The sequence below is a fragment of the Dermacentor andersoni genome, chromosome 3 (genome assembly GCF_023375885.2).
Source record: "Dermacentor andersoni chromosome 3, qqDerAnde1_hic_scaffold, whole genome shotgun sequence".
Lineage (NCBI taxonomy): Eukaryota > Metazoa > Arthropoda > Arachnida > Ixodida > Ixodidae > Dermacentor > Dermacentor andersoni.
In genome coordinates this window covers 158,943,431-158,962,489 of record NC_092816.1, presented here as the reverse complement: position 1 = coordinate 158,962,489, position 19,059 = coordinate 158,943,431, and positions in this window count along the sequence as shown.

Genomic DNA, 19,059 nt, shown 5'->3' with positions numbered 1-19,059 from the left:
GATGACGTCGAAAAGCAGTCTTTGTATCGTCGAAGCAGACTTCTGAGCTGTTGCTGCTTAATCACGGGGAGATTTGTATTTATGTCGAAGTCTGGCTCGGGAACTACGGTCGTCGGGGTAGATACGACAGAATCCGAGAGGACAAACGCATCGCTGGTTTCCTGTATTTCCTCGATGAATGCGATCGTCGTGCCCTTGTTGATGTGCTTGAACTCCTGGCTGAAGTTTGTCAGCAGCACTTTCGTGTTTCCTCCGTGCAGTCGAGCGATCCCTCTCGCGACGCAAATTTCACGGTCGAGTAGTAGCCGTTGTTCGCCTTCGATGACGCCTTCTACGTCAGCGGGTGTTTCGGTGCCGACCGAAATAACGATGCGGCAGCGAGGCGGGATGCTCACTTGATCTTCGAGCACACTCAAGGCGTGGTGACTACGAGGGCTCTCCGACGGTATCGCTTGATCTTCCGACAGCGTTACTGACTGCGACTTCAGGTCGATGATTGCGCCGTGTTGGTTCAGGAAGTCCATGCCGAGAATGACGTCTCGTGAACACTGTTGCAGGATAACGAAGGTGGCAGGGTAAGTCCGGTCATGAATGGTAATTCTTGCCGTGCAGATTCCAGTCGGCGTAAGGAGGTGTCCTCCAGCGGTCCGAATTTGGGGGCCCTCCCATGCAGTCTTAACCTTCCTCAACTGGGTGGCGATGTGTCCACTCATTACGGAGTAATCGGCCCCTGTGTCGACTAAGGCAGTGACTGCGTGGCCGTCGAGAAGTACGTCGAGGTCGGTGGTTCTTCGTCTGGCGTTGCAGTTGGGTCTTGGCGTCGGATCACGGCTGCGTCGTGTTGAACTGAAGCTGGAACGTCGCGTCGTCAAGCCATCTTTCGTCGGTGTAGTCTTGGCTTCCTGACTTCGTCGGGACGGCGGCGTGTCGTCATTAGGTCGTCGAGATTGTTTCTTTGTCGTTTTCGTCGGCGGCGGAGGATCTTCGTCAGTTCGACGAACAGCAACCGCACCTCCATAGGTTGCTGCTTTTAGTTTTCCGTATATGGGCTCGCAGAGCGGCCCCGGGCTGGGCCGGTGTATGGTCGGCGCTGCGGCGACAGGTAGCGGCCTGGTGACGGCGAACGGGACGGTCGTCGAGGGCTCCACTGAGTAGCGGCGAGGTAGTCGGCGATGTCACGAGGGCGTTCACTTTCCCTCGGGCGCTGTGCGTTGACGGCGAAGCCTCGCAATCCCAGGTCGCGGTATGGGCATCGGCGGTACACATGGCCGGCTTCGCCGCAGTGGTAGCAGAGCGGGCGGTGGTCAGGAGCGCGCCAAATGTCCGTCTTCCTCGCGTAGGTGCGCTGGGCGACGGGTGGTCGTGCTGGCGGCTGCGGCGGCGGACGACGGAATTGCGGCGTTGCAGGGCCCTGGCGCGGTCGTGGAGGGGGACCTTGACGGCGGGCGACGGCGGCGTAGGTCATCGCTTCTGGCTGGGGCTGCGATGATTGCGATTGTACCTCAGGAACTCCAAGCGATCGGTGCACCTCTTCTTTCACGGTGTCGGCGATCGAGGCCACTTGAGGCTGCGACGATGGCAAGACCTTGCGCAGTTCTTCGCGCACAATGGCCCTGATGGTCTCGCACAGATCGTCCGTGGCCAGTGATTGAGTTCCGGCGTAGCTTGCCGGCTTGGTGCGTCGGTCGAATTGCCGGTTCCGCAATTCCAGTGTCTTCTCGATGCTCGTCGCCTCACGAAGAAACTCGTCGACGGTCTTCGGTGGGCTTCTTACCATTCCGGCGAAAAGTTCCTCCTTTACACCACGCATCAGTAGGCGTACTTTCTTCTCCTCGGACATTTCTGGGTCGGCGTGGCGGAACAGACGGCTCGTTTCCTCAGTGAAGATCGCGATCGTCTCATTCGGCAGCTGCGATCTGGTCTCCAGTAGAGCTTGGGCTCGCTCTTTTCGCACGACGCTTGTAAATGTTTGCAGGAAGCCGCTTCGGAAGAGGTCCCACGTCGTCAAGGTGGCTTCTCGATTCTCGAACCACGTCCTGGCGGCGTCCTCCAATGCGAAATAGACATGTCGTAGCTTGTCGTCGCCTGCCCAGTTGTTAAACGTAGCGACGCTCTCATACGTTTCCAGCCAGCTTTCCGGGTCCTCAAATGTGGAACCGCGGAACGTCGGTGGTTCCCTGGGCTGCTGCAGCACGATGGAAGACGCTGGGGCTGCCATTGGGGTTGCCTTGGTCACAATCTTCTTGGTCTTCTCTGGTAGAAGTCCGTGCTCCGGGGGCAGCTGTTGAAGACGGCGGCTTGCTCGATGGTCCGGGACTACGTTGGTGTTCTCTTCGCGGTCCGGGCTTGGGTCACGGCTTTGTGGGGGCGTCCGGTACATGAAAGCAAAGCACCTCCACCAGATGTCACGTGGTAGTGACGGTGAAGAAAGCAGCAATACGGTGGAATACAAAACTAGCTTTTATTGGGCGAACCTGTGCCCACAAATGCAGGCTATACTTATAGCACAACGATAGCGGCGAACACGGTCGGCGATCGTCGGAAATCTGATCAGCGGGTCAAGCGCGTCGGCTTTTATACAGCAGTCATCGAATGTTCCAGACTAATCCTTCGGACCCGCGTGCCTTCCACAAAGTTCTACACCATTCGCGTCACGCGATGAAATCAGATAACACAAGGTTCGGCGACAACAGACAGCCGGATGGAAGCATCGATAACTTTCCAGAAAATTCGGATACATGCAGGCGCATCCAGCGCTGTGCGATTACATTTGTTAGGCGGCGAAACGTGGTCGCCCGATAAAGATAAGTACACGCGTCAATATAAAGTAAATAAAGTTATAATGAGCAAGCCTATTATACCTGATTACTACGAAGGTGCGAAAAAATAAACAGACGAAGTGAGGCGACACGGGATAACCACGTAGGCGCCTACGAGGTTGTCCCGTGTCGCCTTCCTAACGAACTCACCCACCAGCACATGTTCACTGGTATCTGCTTCATTCTCCTGGTTATGCGCGCCACCTCGTGCTTATGCTATTTTGCAACACGTTTACTTTCCTCGTGCCACATTTAATTAAGGTACCTTTGCTCGCAATGTTGTGCGGGCAGAATGCGTGCCAGAAACAGCCCCGCAAGTGCGGACCATTGCGGTGACAACCCTGTAAGCATAGAAGAAAATATACATTTCCAGATTTACAGCACACAAACGCGTTTTCTGTGCGGCGAATCGCTGTAGTACTATCGTGCAGTTGCGCAGTAAATTATAGGAGCTAAATTAACGCAAGGCTGGCTAATCGGGGCCTAAATATCGAGCGCATAGCCGCCGCCCGCCGCTTTGGCGCAGCTTCCACAGCGGAGAAAGCCCGCGGGTCCGGCAAAGCAGGGCGGCGGCGCGACAGCAAGGTCGCCTATGACCCTTACAAAAAAATAGTACTATGATCTCAAGTTGTCATGGCCAGACCCAAATTATTTTGTTAGTCAAAAGCAGCCAAAAACAGCCAGAACCTTTGATGATGCTCTGCAGGTTTCGTGTAGGTGATGGAGATGGTTCCGAAATCCCACCGCGTGTTTCCGGCTCCAAGATTACTTCCGACACATGCGACCAGCACAACACTCACCTCAAGACCTTCATAAATCCATCCAGTGAGAGCTGACACTCAGACGGGTATTTAGATATCGCTGGTTACATTGAACCGAAATTTTTTTTTTTGCCGCTTTACTCCTGACAATATTTAATTTTACTGAGCCACATTCTGGGCTAACTTTCGTTAAGGGCTCGCTTTGCCCGAGGCACCTTCTAGAACTGAAGGGAAAAATATTACGTTATTATCTGGGAGCCTCACATAAGTGCTTGCCTGTACTTTAAATATCCGCATTCTTAAATGCAATATGTTAAATTTTGAATTCATTTGTGCTTTACAAATGCCATAGTTGTCTTCCAGTGCAGAACGAATTTGGGAAATTGCAGAGCTTAGAGCTGGAATGATGTATAAACATGACAGCCATTACTTTAGAACATCCTCCCAGCGCCGGCATTGCCTAAAACAAAGCCTTAGAAATTGCCTTGATATCTTTGTAGCAGCAATGAGTTTGGGTTTTCGTAAACCTACATTCGGCAATTTTGTGAGTGTTGATGTGGTCCTTGGGCCATGCAAGTTGTTAAGACACCAATAGACCAGATATAGCCATGTATCCAGCGCAGAATTTTAGACATCAACCCGCATCAAAGATAGCAAAATTTGGCTAGTAAGAGTCCAATCTGGCAGCCCTGCGTGGCACTTCTCCCGAAAAGTTTAACTCTCCCGGTGTTCTAGGTCACCCTATCATGGTTTGGTCCACTCAGTAAAGCAGGCGCAAGGCGGGACCATCAATGGGCATAACCGTCCAATGCACGCATGTTTAAGTACGCGGCGCCAACTTGTCGCGTCGGCATATGGGGAGAAGGGGTGAACGTCCGAAGGAAGAATAGGCGCCACTGTTGCACACACGCACACACACACGACTTGGAAGACTTCCAACTGTCATGCCTCGGCGACTCGCCGGTGCGTCACTAAAGCCATGGAGCCTTATGCTTCCCGCCCATTTGGCGCCGTCTGCAAAGGTCTTCTCATTCCTGATTCCGAGTATATCTGCGCTCTTCCCTCGTGGTAACAGTTGCCACACAAGAGAACCGTAACATTAGCTATGGCGGAAATTATTGTCCTTAGTGAGTAGTTTCTGTATAGGTATTTTGACTGAACAAACTGATGGCATTATCGCGCATTCTGTCTTTGTATTTCCGTGATTTCTATTTTTTACTGGTACCATGCCCACTGGTAATTGTATTTCACATAATAATTCTGCTATTATTTTAGCGTTTTCCAGTTTATACATTACTTTATCATGTTTCTTTTGCAACTTTATCTATGCCCTCCCAGCAATGATCTCTTGTGAGATCGGCAGTATTCCTAAAAAATAAAATAAACGCTACGCGACTTCCGTTCGCCTGCTTGAACGCATTTAATCCGCGGTCTTTTCGCTGCAGAAGAAGACCTTTTTCCACCCTTGGCCCACCTAAAAACGAGGATTCCATGGAAGATCCATACGCGGAATGAGTGCCCAGAACACGCGAAATCTGTATGAAATGCAGCAGTCAGATACTGGCAAGTTTAACATGGATGGAGAAACCTACCTAGCTTCAAAAAAGTTCCCACTAACCGCAGCAGGCCGCCAACACAACGCGACAAAACAGAAGAATAACAAACAAACGCAGATGTTCTGCTGAAAAGAACTAAATTCACTTGCTTCAGGCATGTTAACAGCGCTCTCAGTGTTTCTCAATTATCACACAATATAAGATACCTTGAAAACAAATGCGCCAACAGAAGAACTTATTATTTCTTGTCTCAACTCGGGGTGTAACTCTATGCAAGCTGGTCCACGCCTCGCCGAAACAAGGAGTGGGAGTGTCAAGAGATGAGAGGAAGCGGGCCCCAAGGCGTTTGGGATGAGGAGACATATAACTATGCTTAGTTTTTTCAGCCCTGAAAAAAGTATTATTTGGAACATTTCGCAAATTTTATTGCACTTTGCTACTAAAGCAGTTTTGGGCGCAAATCTCACAAACATTGTGAACAGCCCAGAATACCTTTAATCCTAGAATGTACACCGGTAGGCACGTTACGCTAAACGTAATAGAATTCGTTGGCTTTGGTGTTTTCGCTATAGTTTGAGACTATTCTTGTGGTTCTACCAAGCGTCCTTATGTACGAAAGGTAACACTACGATGCTCAAGGACACGGGTTCGATCACCGGCCGCGGTGGCCACATTTCGATTGGAGCAGAATGCCCGAACCCTAGGTGTTCGAAATTAATCCTGAGCCCGCCACTGGGGCCTGCCAATTAATCACATCGTGGATTTGGAAAGTAAAACCCTAGAAATTATTCTAATACTTGAGAATTTCGCTTATTCATGCGTAATGCATACACCCTAAAGGCAAAATTGTAAAATAAACCCGACTGCCATCCAGCCTCCTTTGTTGCTACGTCTACGATCACCGGAAAAATACTTGGTCGAGTTCCAGTAGCATGCTCGTCACCCTGTGCACGTATTTCGAATCTGGGGTCACTAATAGGGCTTTCTCAAGCAGTTTGCCATTGAACAAAGTAACGACTGTCAATTGCTTTACCTATACAATTCTTTTTTGTTGTTCATTTATTGCACGAGCCATAACAGTTAGCTGAGCTAGCTTAGGCTTAGCGCAAAAGCGAGTAAACACTCCTGTATTTGAGAAAATAGAAAGTTTTTTTTCCATATATTACACTAGAAAAACCGTTACGTAGCAATAAACTACGTAAGCGATGAACAGAGGCGCGCCGTAATATTTGGATTTGTCATCTCGAGCACACAAATGCATCGCGTTAACAATAATGTACATTGGAAAGTGGAATTCGACTGCTGAAGAAAGAGAAATGGGCGTGATGTGTAATACGCACCCAAATGTAAACATTTTCGCTGAAACATAATTTGCAACGGGAGAGCATTTCTCGTAGTGACATGACTGATTTGAATCCACGCAGATTGAGTGAGTGTTGCTTAAGTACCACTTCAGTGTTCTCACTCACATGCCTCCCAACTTTACTTTTATTGGAAGGAATTGCACTCCCATCAGCGAGAATTGATGAGTGTTTCTCTCACTCATATCAACTGATGCTCTGGGCAATAAGACGCATTTCAAATATCAGATCGAGTAGCGCTTTCTAGCACCTTGAAACGATCGCATATTCACAGAATAAATGCCCGTGCATATCAAAGTAATATGAGCGGATACGCATGAGCAGTGACCTTGACAAGGGATGTTGACTTCTTCTATCTTGACTTCTGTCGGTTAAGATAACGATGCGGTTAAGATGACGATCCTCGAATAAGACAGATTGTTGCTTTTTTAACACGACACCCTTTAGAAGCTCGTTTCGCAGAAAGTCCAGTGTCGGTGTGGTCGGCGTCTGTTGGCCGTAAGTGAAAATTTGAGATAAAGGCAATAAATGAATACATCATACCCTGCAAGAAAACTGGTGTGCCGGGGATTCGGCCCCTGGAACTCTGGGTTGTGCGGCCAGAACGTTAATCCATTCAGCCGCTGTCGGTCGACGTCGCGCACACTCTTAACGGGGCTTTATACGAAGAAGAGTTCAGACGCCGCACATGCGCGTGCCTTCGATGCTGCGTCAACTTTCTCTTGGGTAGGGTCGCGAAAACAACATCCTCCTATAATTTTCAGTGCTAACGAAGCACGTTTACGCTATCGCGTTCCACTCTTAAAGGGAACTCTAAACGTCTTAAATTGTTGTGCTAGCCCTCGTATACTGACCCACGTTCAAACTCACGTCTACTCGTGCTCACTCACTCAACGCCGTACTCTCGTCTACTAACACTAAGGAGCGCTCTCACATTGACATTCACCCGCACTCACTAACTCACGTTCACCTCCACTCTCCCACGTTCACACTCACCTTCACTGACACTCATGGGTAAATTCACCTCCAATCACTGACAAATCCTGACCACGTTCACACTCATTGCCACATTCACTCACAAGCAATCACTCACGTTCACATTCACCTGCGCTCGCACCCCCAGGCAATCACCCACGTTCACGCTCACCTCCACTCACTCACAAGAACTCACCACGTTCCTACTGACTTCCGCTTGCTCTCATAAGCACTAACTCTCGTTCACACTCACCTCCACTCATACTCACAGCACTCAGCCACGTTCACACTTACCTCCATTCGCACTCACTGGCACTCATAGGTCGGTACACTCACGCAAAAGTGCATGCAATCGCACTCACAATCATTTCAAAGGCGTGAGTGTGCGAGCGAGTGCCGGTGAGTGTGAGTGGAGGTGAGTGCTAGCGGGAGTGAGTGCCAGTGAGTGTTAGTAGAAGCGAATGCGAGTGCCTGTGAGCGCCATGAGAGGACGTGAGTACGAGTTGGAGAGAGTGCCAGTGAGAGTGAGTGGAGGTGAGTGCGAATGTGAGTGAGTGCAAGTGAGTGTGAGTGCAGGTGACTGCCAGTATGAGTGAGTGCGAGTGTTGCAGCGGAGCTGAGTGCTAGTGCGAATGAGTGCCAATTATTGTGAGTGGAAGTTATTTCGAGCGAGTGCCACTGAGTCTGTTTGGAGGTGATTGCGAGTGTGACTTAGCGCAAGCATAGCTCAGCAGTGTGGGAATGTACTCGCTCAAACTCACTCACCATTATTATTGCAGGCTCGACACTCAATCACGTTCACGCTCACATCCACTGTGTGCAATTGAGTGTGAGCGGATGTGAGTAGGAGCGGAACTGAGTGCGAGTGCAATAAAGTGCGAGTGACTGTGAGTGGAGGTGACGCCGAGTACAAGTGAGTGCCCGGGAGTGTGAGCAGAAGTTAGGGCCAGTGGGAATGAGTGCCAGTGAGTGTGAGCGGAGGTGATTCCGAGTTCTAGTGAGTGCCAGTGAGTGTGAGTGGAAGTGACTGCGAGTGCGAGTGAGTCCTGTGAGGGTGAGCGGTGGTGACTGCGAATGCGAGTGAGTACCAGTGAGTATGAGTGAAAGTGAGTGCGTGCGATTGCCAATGAGTCTGAGTGGAGGTGAGTACGAGTGCCAACATAGGTCAGCAGTGTGGGAATGTACTCACTCACACTCACTCGCCATAATTTTTCCAGGCCCCGCCCTCAATCACGTTCACGCTCACCTTCACTCACACTCAAAGGCACTCACTCACGTTCGCACTCACCTTCAACGACATTCATTGGCAGTCGCACTCGCATTCACCTCCACTCAGACTCACTGCCACTCGCTCGCACTCGCACTCACTTCTACTCACACTGGCACTCACTCGCGCTCAGCTCCGCTCTGAACCCGAGATAAACAACATCCTGCGCATTTATGGATTTTGCACAGTTGCAACATAACCTTTGTTAAATAATCCTTACCTCACGCTGTTCACCATGACAAACGAATCAGCGATTTACAGAATTTTGAATGAATAACATTTTGCGCTTATTATATTTTGCGTTGATCACTTTGGCACATCGTTGAATTTACACCGTGTAATGAATTCTACTGCCTAGATACTGATACTGCTGGTACTGCCTCTGACAATGGCACAAGTAGCTTTGTTTACCCAATTGAAGAGTCAGGCCTACAGCCTTTTCTCCCATTGTAGACGTTTGTGTACACTACGCACACATATATTGTATATAAAAGGAGCCTATGTGCCTCAGGAGACACTGAGTTTCCTCCATGAGGAAGGCTTCATTACCGTTACAGCAAACGTTGCATCATACAGATTTCGATATTTTTGCACTTGCCATCGACTAACCGTGTAATATCATTCTCAAACACACCTTCAGCAAAAACAAAATTAACCAAGTTTATTCCTACTTCGCTCCGAAACAAAACCCACGTTGCGTTCACGTGCAGTTTTGAGAATTCTCCATGACCGCCTCGCGGTGCCATTTCGAAAAAGCGTTACGTTTAAAAATAGCTCTCCTGGCTCACGGTTAAATATATATATATATATATATATATATATATATATATATATATATATATATATATATATATATATATATACCCAGAAGCAGGCCCTGATACAGCTACTGACACAATAACACGTTGCGAATCTCCTAACGAATCTCCTATGAAGCTGTGAGCTAGAGATTCTTGCACTGTGTAGAATAGGCGATTCACAATCTAGATTTAACAGCAACGAAAAATCGCTTGAGCTCTTCTTCCAAATGTCGTTATGCAGCGCCACCGGAAGCAACGAACACCCCAACCGTGTTTAGCTGATTTCTTCATCGTCGGGAGCATCCTCAGTAATACAGTTATTGGTGATTTGAGTTATATGACTGAAAGTTAAACATGACCGCGATCTCGAACCGCCATAAGAGCTATTTCATCTTTGAACAGCTAGTCGACACACGACAGTTGCGCGTTGATACAACTGCTGCGAGCAGCCCCAAAGATGAAAACCGCAGTGTAGATGGCGCGACTGCTGTGGTATCCATATCTTCTGGTTTCGGTTTTGGTTCTTTACATCAGGGCGCCACCCAGCGCCAAACACTGTAAGTGCCTCCTGTAAGTTGCCTCCTCAGAAATAAAGAGGCAGTTTGTCTGGTCCCCGACTGGAGCAGTCCGGCTTTTTTCTTGCGGCGCTGCGCGCCCCGGCCGTGTAGGCCTCATGCCGTAACCCTTCCGTCCGGCCGCCCCGTCGAAGCTTCAACAAACTGGCGACGAGGTAAACCGCTCACGTCACTTTTACGGCCCCTTGCCTTTCTACTTCTGCTGCTCCCCGCCTTCCGGCATGCAAGACGCTACGTCCACTTCGACGTCGTGCGCAGCAACTACGTCTCCTCCGCCTTTGTTCTCGGTGCCCGGCATGGCGTTCGTACCCCCCATGCCGTCTTTCCTGGCGCTACCTGGCACTCCTGCGGTACCGTGGCTCACGTGGAAACGGTACTTTTGCACGTTTCTCGAGGCAACCGGAGGCGAGGCACTACAAGACGAGAGGAAGAAAGCCATTTTACTGAGCAACTTAGGCTTCGAGGGGCAGCGTCTCTACTACGACCTCGCGTCGCAAACGGACCAGACGGCCGCTACGTTCGAAGACATTCTTCGCATCTTCGACCAACACTACGAAGAAAGCTCAAATCCGCTGGTTTACCGCATTATCTTCCGGGACAGGAAGCAACTACCTGGGGAAACCTTCCAGGACTTCGTCACCGCGCTACAAAGGCTAGCGCCTGCTTGTGCGTTCGGCGCTTGGCACGACGAGTGTCTTCGCGACCAAATTCTCCAAGGCGTCGCATCAAAAAGAGTTCGAGAACGGCTACTGTACGAATGATCGTCTCTCACGCTCAAGAAAGCCGAGGAAATCGGACGAAGCGTGGAGCAAGTTAACAAGGAACTTGAAGTCTTCAGCAACTCGTCTATTCAGCGCGTCTCGACGCAACGCCAAGATGGCGTCACCAGCCATCTCCTTCCTCGCCCGGGCGTGCAAGATGGCGGTTCCCGCCATCCTTCTCCCTCGACCCTGCGGCTTCAAGATGGCGCTCGGCGGCATGGCGGAAAGTCGCGACCTGGGGAGGCCGGCCAACATGGCGCGTGGCCCGAGCTCCGCGAAGCCAGTCGACACATCGCGGGCTATTGCTACCGATGTGGTTCACCTCACCACATCGCATCCGATCCAGGCTGTCCAGCCAAGCACGTTTCCTGCTGTACGTGCGGAAAAGTAGGACATTTCGCTTCAGTTTGCCGTTCGAGCAACCGAAAGCATCGACAGTCCCCTGCTCGTACGCAGCTTGTTTTCGTTGCATGCCAACAAGTGTCAGAAGTTCCAGCTGACCCAAGCGTTCAGTTTCCGTCTCTTCCGCATAACGCTCCCTCGGAGTTCACCCAGCCGTACTCAGGACAATCGGGACTTGCAAATGACTTCATCCACGACGTTCATCTTCGAGCGTCAGTGCAACCAGTCTCCGCGAAACTGCGTCCTCAACCTCGGGTTCTCCGTGAGCAAGTCTGCACTGCAAACGGTATTTCGCCGCGGGAAAACAAAGTTCAGTCAGTTGTTAAGGCACCGCAGCCAACTGAGAAGTCGCTGCATTCATTTCTCGGTGTCACGCGATACTACGCTAAACTGATCCCGCATTACGATGAATTGGTAGAGCCGCTTAAGAAACTGCTAAAGCAAAGACAACCGTTTGTCTGGGATCAGGATACAGAGTATAGCTTCCAGACCATTAAGGAGGTGATTGCATGCGAATTCGCCTCTTACGCCAAAAGTGCTCAGACGTACGTGGACCGTCGTCGTGCCCCAAAATCTCCTCAATTTCGTCCAGGAGATCTTGTTCGAGTACGGAACTCGAGAAAGTTCGATCCTAAGTACTCGGGACCATTTAAGATTTACCGTAGGGTAGGTCGCAATACTTTCACGCTTGAAAATGGCAAACGATGGAATGCATCCGAACTTCTGAAATGCCCCGCACTACAGGATTGTCTTGGAAAATTCGCTGAAAAGAGTCACTCCAGTGGCTACCCTTCCCTTGATGATTGTCTCCCACATTTTCTTCCAGTCACTACTGGTATAGGGGATACATTACGTTTCTTGTAGCGTAATCGTGCAGTACGCACATCATTACTACGGTGCTGACCGCCATACTAATTGGTCTTTCATGCCAAAAAGCTTTTAACATTAAAAGTCGTTACCATTCGTACGGGGGGACTATGGAGTGTAAAGTGCTTTTACACACAATGCCAAATCCATGACAGCCACAGATACTGTCTCGAGTCAGGCTCAGGGCGAATGAGCCACTCATCAGTGCTGTCCCAGGGGGCACACAGGTGTTTGTACTGTCTACTTTTGTACTTTGTAATTTTTTTTCTCATGTGTGATCTCTGTGTGCAAGGCTGGAGTGCAATAACTCATTTCAGTGTTCATGTGCGTTTTTTTTTTAAATGGGGAAGCCAGAGATATCATTTTCTATTGTGTAAAGATGTATCACTAATCATGTGTGTTACAGTACTAACATGTGTTCTTGGACTCGTGACTCTTGTTGCGAGGAGAGCGAGTAGATCATTTTTCCTTTCAAGGGAGAGGTGATGTGGTATCCGTAACTTCTGGTTTCGGTTTTGGTTCTTTACATCAGGGCGCCACCCAGCGCCAAACACTGTAAGTGCCTCCTGTAAGTTGCCACCTCAGAAATAAAGAGGCAGTTTGTCTGGTCCCCGACTGGAGCAGTCCGGCTCTCTTCTTGCGGCGCTGCGCGCCCCGGCCGCTTAGGCCTCATGCCGTAACCCTTCCGTCCAGCCGCCCAGTCGAAGCTACAACAACTGCCAGGGGTGTCGCTACGCGCCGGTGTGCAAACGGAACGTTCAAAGTTTGGAATAGGCCAGCGGAAACTTTTCTACGTTGCTCGCCCTTGCCATCTCCCCTGAGTAGCTTCGAGCACGCCAGTGCTATCGAAATGAGTACAATAGAGGCTTATTGTTGTGATAACTATATATAACTTAACTTGTGCTCCACCAAATAGAAACATTCTTGCGGTTAGGGATTTCTGAGGGGAAATAATTTTCCAATGATGTCATTGTTTGATTACATGGAAAAAAGTTCCAAGACCCCTTTATGCAAACATTGTGAAAGCGTGACGTTGTTTCTCCTGATTGAAAATAAACGAAATTCGTTAGCGGTTTCCGTTAAATGATGCTCCATACGCCTTTCCTTCAAATGCCATACCTTTTCCGACAAAAATCCCGATAGGTTGATCAGTTTCACAACGCATCGCACGCAACATAACATATTCCATGACCTTTAAAATTCAGTTACGTCATACTTTTAAATTAAAGCCTATTTTGAATAATGTTATATTGGTCCCCTTTGGACACCATACGGCGAAGCTCACGTAGGGGTAAGAGGTCCCCACCATGAAATATATAACAACGTCACTTTGTTAATGTGCTGCAGCATATGTTGGCCGCACGCTTATTTCTTCAATTTAAACCAAATAAATAAAATTTGAGATCTAAGTCAACATAAAATGGCATTTATTGCGTATCTCGCCGATGGCCAGCGGTGCCCCTTGTGAAGGACTCTTTCGAAGGCCTCTTGCGAACAACACAGAATGTTACACATGTCTACGACAACGACGTACATTCCCGTTTTTTTTTTTTTTTTGACCGTCACCGACCAACAAACATACTTTTCAAAGCACGTGAAGTACCGCCATAATCAGCAAGGATGTATACCACGTAGCTACGAGAGCAATAGCCGGAGATATAAAAGTTAGCGTATAAAATCCGAAGGCCTATGGTTTAAGTAGTCTGCAGCTTCAATCTGCACATTTAGAACTTGTAAGCTGTAATAGTAACGCGAAAAAAATCACATGGTTTTACGCACAAAAACTGCGATATGATTATGAGGAACGGCGTAGTGGCGGACTCCGGATTAGTTTTCTCGACCTGAGGTTCTTTAACGTACAGCTAAATCAAAGTACGCGGGGGCTTCGGATTTTGCCAATCGAAATGCAGCCGCTTCTACCAGGATTTCATCCTGCTGCCTGCTGCTTAGCAGCGTAAACCAGTGACACAAAGCAACCACAGTAGTTATGACTTTAGATGAGTTAACTGCTGGGCTAGTTCGTGATCTTGCATACTAAAAAAAATTAGCACCAAAACAACACACACATGAAAGACGACAACACCTCAGGCGCATTCTTCCCTCGCTACTTCAAGTGTTTAACGAGGGTGAAAGCACTCGAGCTATACAGCCCTCCAAAACGTGCACGCGTACAAGGCAACATAGAGTAAAAAGTCTTATCAGAGTAAGCGCGATAGAAACTTCAGCTGAGCCTCGTAAAGGAAAACCGATGTGTCAGTAACACAGTCCGGACGCGCTTTCTTGATGTAGAAGGCTTCGAATGTTTCACACGATGTCTGATGCCTGCCTCTTGTTTTGGTTATTTGATCCACACAAGGGAGATATTGTCTGTCCTCTATAGGCACACGATTTCCTAATCACACATTTCTGGTCTAACATGACCAGTCACGATATATTTAAACAAAATCAGCCCAGAGAAAGAAGGTATGTGCGTTGTAGGTTGATGCGTATTGACATCCATTGTAATGGGGCTTTAATATAAACCTCTTACATCCATTTTTCCTTTTGTCGCAGGTTACGCGACAAAGTTAGTCTGTCTTCGCGGATATTCTTGTTGATGAAGACTGGGGCTTCCGACGCAATGCGATATGTCTAGTTATTTATCATGAAGGCATCATTTGAAAGCCTCACATTTTCTTGCGTCTAAATTTTTCGAAGGCGCAGCAAACCACTTTAGGATTGTCCTAGTGCCTGTTTACATTGTATTTCGGTCGTTCCATTTAACAATGGTAGACAGCTGAGACTTCTGATTACAAATTCATAGAAAACAAGAACTGCGCTACAAAGAGAGAAAGCTACTGTGATAACAACAAAGCAAGAAGAAACAAGGAGGCCGAGCAAGTCAGTGTCGTCTTTGATACGTGAACCTAGCATAAAAGAAAGAAAGAAAATGGAGTAAAATGGTGAGTATATGAGCTCTGTAGTCCCGATAAAGGATAAAGGACGCAAAGCACTATGAAGGCGGCTGAGGCTGCTGCTCCTCAAGAACTGTCGTAGCGCTCACATAACTTTCAGCGCTACTATTGAATGTGGTCACGGCAGAAAAATTTTTGTCTCAGGAAATGTTATGAAGGCTAGCTTGCTTATTGCTTTCTGTAGAAATGTGCAGTCGGTTTCTTGTTGAACGCAAACACAGAACAGCAGTTCAGAAATTTCTTTGGACTGCCAAGCATCGCACACATGTGTAGAGGTCGCTGCGAAACGGTTCGCAATAGAAAAACCCCTCATAAAGGCTTGTTGTTCCCAGCCATGCTGTTAGAGCAAGAATAAGACATTTCCAGAAAGTTTTATGGGTATTTCCCGCTGTAATGAAATGTACAGCATACGCATGCAGCACTTAGAGACGCCTGCGGATCTACGGAAACATTCTGTCTTTGAGGGAGCAAGCAAAAGAAGTTCTCTTGAAGCGTCCGTAGACCAAAAGGGAATTCGGAGTAACAGTATGCCTACGAGGGCCTACAGGGCAGCCTTCTCAACTGACTTGTTACTGACAAAGCTACCATGACCCAGAAATGCCTGAAAGAACAGACATTGCGCATTTTTAAGAACAGGAGGCTTAATTTATCATATTTTGGGTACCATCTTATGCTATGTGCTCGGCAACAAACAAAAAAATTGCTCTATTCTGTCATTCGAGACCACAGTCTCAAAGCACGAACACATGAATACGTTGCAACGCCTTCGCGGAGATCGAAGTAACAGAAAAATCAGCGTTTTTACAGCACTACGTTGTTATTGTAAAAGAAAACAACAAATTGCTATTATAAAACTGATGACCTCAGAAATCGTCATGCCTCGTAGGGTCGCTTAGACAGCCTTCGTGCGTCCTGTGCAATAAACGGTATGTGAAAAGGATATCACGTTGGACAGCATCTGCAAACGAACTTCAGCTATCTACAGCGAGATGCAAGTTATGGTCCCCTCACAACGCTTGCCTCGGGTGCTTGCCCTCCAGATGCCGCTTTTACCGCCAGTATGATCTCATGCTATGGTCTTTATGGAGTATTTCAACATCCTGAAAAAAACAGGCATTGACATTCTTCCCGTGGCTGTGGGTAAACAAATCATTAAACTATCTACGTTGAGTGGTACAATAAATCGGACGTCCACAAGCATATATCTGACGATTTGACTCGCCTTTACTGCTACACGGCCCATCGTTTTATGTCATCTATGATTGTCAGCATGAAATGGTCGCTGGTAATGGGTTCTTTCTTATGGCACTTCATTATTCTTACTCGGTTTATCGAACTTTTTGAATAAAAGTGCTCTCGCTGAATGCGTCCCCCAGCATTGAAGTTCCAGCTGAGCCTCAATCGTAAGCCACACTTATGGAAAACATTCGTTTAAGGATGCCATCGGCTTATACTTTGCAAGATTATTGTATAAGACATCAAATGGCCTTTAATACACTTCTTGACGTTGGAAGTTTTACGTGCCCATCGTCGTTTGCTGATCTACATTTGTTACCCCTGAAATCGGCACATGCTCAATTCAGTATGCCTTTATGATGCTGCTTTGAAGCGTCAAGGGCGTGCGATTATTCTGAAATAAAGCTTTATTGCAAGAAGCTGTTTTTATACTAACATTACTTGAAAATACAAAGGAGTAGACAACATGCGATATGCTAAGAACAAAAAGCTACAGAAATTCCGAGAATTGTGTAATAATGCCTAAGCATTATTTCGCTCGGATGTCACTCGCTCATTTCTTAGCTTCACTTGCTAAGTTTTCCTAGCGTATGCGTGTCTACCGATGGCGTTAACGGATGCATGGAATGCTTAGGCATCAATAGACCACTGTGAAATTGTATCGCCTCATCCACCCTATTCAGTGCAATCGCGCCATTTGGGCCGGAGGACCCGGCATGAGCGTGCCTCGAAGGACCAGCGAGGTCCCTAGGGTAAGGCAGCTGCTTGGGTAGAGTACCGCATGAGGCGTTGTGCAAAGAGAGTGCATCCCCGCGATCCTATGTGGCCCTCGCTGCCGCTCACAGAAACCTGCGTTAATTGCTCGTTCCTTCTCGAGGCAAGCTCTCGCCTGCTTTCTGACTGCGCCTTCGTAAAGGACAATGAAAACGCTCGAAGCGTCTCTAGCGTTCCCGAGGCGTTGTTATTGCCCGAGAGGTGTTCATAACTCGAAGGACGCTCAGCAGCATTCAATTGAAAATTGGGCCACCGCAAAATTTCTAGTTGGCCCAAGCGCAATTGTAATCCCGCTGTCACAAGTACATTTTTCATCGCGATCAAGGCCGATCCGGATCGCCCTTGAGCAAGGTCGCTTGTTGCTAAACAATAATTTGGGATTGCAATCCTGCGGGATAAGAGAATCTAGATAGAGCTGCTTGATCACGATCTCAGGCTGACGTTTGCGCCTTCTAGCGTAGTATTCAGATGACAGCGTTAAGCGCGGCTTGTCGCAGAAAATCCGATGGCGGCGTAGGAGTCAGCGTCCGCGGTGATGAATCTCATACGGAACCACGCATTATAGAAACTTACGGAGACTGAAATGACTGCACACGTATAAGAGTACTGTGCGTCAAGACTGATGCTTATTGCAATGCGATTGCCCCGTAAAAGTTCGGAATGTATACGGGTTCCCGTAGACAAACTCGAATTCACTGATGTTACATTTGTTACATACTCCACCCCCCCCCCCCCCCCCCCAACTGAGCCCTAACCCACTGGTAGAGGGATTCCAATGGCTACAACAGTTGCACTTCTCTTCGAACCGGAGTTCCACTGTGTAGGCGCACGGTGCAGGCCCGGGTTCTTCCGTGACGTCCTACTAACACCTGGAACACCTCGGCGACTTCTCCCATCTTCAATACTTGCCGTGGCAGAAGATGCTCGTAAACTCGAACCGAGGTTCCTTTCATGATGGCTTTGGATGATTTCGGTAGGTTGAAATGTGCAGAGTGCAAACTATTCAAGTAGTTTTTCTGATATCGACGCAAGAAATGGTCGGCCATCCTTTAACGGCATTTCCAACTGCCGTCCAGGCTGTCCGACCGAGGCGGCTCAGATGCGGAAATAGAAGTGGTGGGAAGGGATGTCAAAAGCTTGCCCTCCAGCAAATGGGACGGCGTGAGAGGTTCAGGTTCCGCACCCTCTGCGTACACGTATGTCAGAGGCCTAAAAGCGATAACTGCCTCAATTTTTGGGAGGATCGTAGCAAGCCTTTCAAAATTGCAGTAGCTGTTCTCCAAAACTATCTTGAATGAATACTTAACTTATCGTTTAAGTCTCTCCCAAAAACCGCCCAACCACGGAGCTCTTTCGTCGACGAAGTTCCATTGGATTCCATGCTAAGCAATATATCTTTGGAGCCCTTTCCCTTATTACGGTTTTTCACATTTTCCACGGATCTCGCAACGCACGTTGAAATGTTTTTGCGTTGTATAAGGAAATAACTAGACAAACCATACTCCTCGCCACAAATCCCCTGGATGCTTTGAGGAAACTGGGTCTCGATATGTCAGTCAGGAGTTCAAGATTTATCGTAGCATTGCCATTTGTTGGGCGTGTTGGTAAATTGAAAGCATATTTAGCGCCAGCAAACAAGGACGTAAGGGAGACGACAACACAATGCGCTAACTTCAACAACTTGATTTTCAGGAAGTATACCTATATAAACCATGCACAGTGGCGCCACCTTATCCAAATCTTATCCATCCAAAAAAGCCGTCTCCTTATCTAACAGGTCGATTGAAGGGGCACTAACACACGTGTCTCTATTCCGCCAGATAGCCTGCGCTTCAATGGTCTCTCGCACGTCTTTATCTTTGTGCTTTGCAAGAACCCGACAGGATTCATAGACCGGCGCACAGCCGCATTCTTGACAGTGGGTTGACAGATGACCGTTTTGCTTATTTTT